The sequence below is a fragment of the Morone saxatilis genome, unplaced genomic scaffold (genome assembly GCF_004916995.1).
Source record: "Morone saxatilis isolate NCDOM2014 unplaced genomic scaffold, NCSU_SB_2.0 Contig18, whole genome shotgun sequence".
NCBI lineage: Eukaryota > Metazoa > Chordata > Actinopteri > Moronidae > Morone > Morone saxatilis.
In genome coordinates, this window is record NW_023339740.1 from 6,686,334 (window position 1) to 6,687,647 (window position 1,314).

General features: G+C 43.2%; 1 protein-coding gene across 8 annotated transcripts in view; it reads right to left on the reverse strand.

Annotated features, from left to right (window-relative positions):
• The window catches only part of ncoa3 (nuclear receptor coactivator 3), a 31,764-nt gene that overhangs the window by 29,470 nt on the left and 980 nt on the right, over positions 1-1,314 (reverse strand). The gene's annotated exons all lie outside the window — the stretch shown is intronic.

Below are 1,314 nucleotides of genomic sequence, written 5' to 3' on the forward strand. Positions count from 1 at the left end.
TATATATATATATAATATTAGTATATATAGAGTCTGTTTCCTAACTATTTCACAGAAAATGTACTTTACATTTTTATTGTATTGTCGACAGGATGCAAAAATACATCAACAACACCAAAATGAACCTCTATGTGTATTAACTAAATATCAGCGATGCCGCTAAATAAATGCTTATTCGATTATCAATCAGAGGATCTGATGTAACCACAGAATCTGCCACCACAGAGAGACTTCTCCCGGTCCCATGAGAAAAAGTGATAAGTTAATGAATTATTGAGAGCACAGGGGCCGGCAGACAAAGAGCGAAAGCTATGCATCCCAGTCACTTCTTCACCCCATCTGCAGTCAAAGAATCCCCCCAAAGATTGATTCATTGTTAACGCAGCCTGACACCCTGTGTGAGGGAGAAAGAAAGTGGTAGATAAAGGGACAGAGAATGGGGGACAGGGGGCTCCATTTGCCAAGAATATGAGCAGAAGCATTTCATTGGACAGGTTCCCACAGTGGTCATTCTACCACTTACAAAAATACCACATACGTGGGCTTGAGTAATGGCATTCCATCAGACTCAAAATAAAGACAAGTTAGCTCATCTGATGGCTGTAGGCTGCCAGCAGCACCATTCTCACTTGTTCATTCCCAGCTACACGCCATTTAATTGCTCACAGTATTGAGATATTGCAGCCCATTTAATGAGAGGCCTGTATGGAATCATATAAGCAAGAAGAAAAATCCTGCTAGACCTTGTAGCAATATGACAGAAATACTAAGACGATTTCAGAAACTCTCACATGGAAATAGGCAGTGAGCTGTAAATACCTGCAAGTATTGGCAGGGATGGCCCCAGGCGAAGAGAGCGACAGCACACCTAGACCTCAACCGTTTCACTGGAATGACTAACGTACCTCCTCATTGTGTGCCTACACATGAGCATGTTCTCTAGGAATGTCCTCTTACCACCTCCAAAACTGAGTGCTCAGCATACACCTTGTCGAGCACGGAGACCGCAAACCTGGACTCTACCTGAACCCTGGGAGTGTTCATCCTCCCCGGCACTGAAACACATCCATCTCCCTCTGCTAGTCTGTCCGTCTCTCTCACACACACACACACACATCTAAAATATGACTTATCAGTGATAAAAACCAACATTCATCACAGTGTGATGGGCCATAACCCTAACCATTACAATCACGGATACGTAATATCACTACTCTCATGCAAATAAATAACAGATGCTGTAGATTCTCCAGAGCTGCTACGCTGAGCTAATAGTTTTCGTTGTCAGCAGTGGTGTGTGTGTCTGTGTGTGTG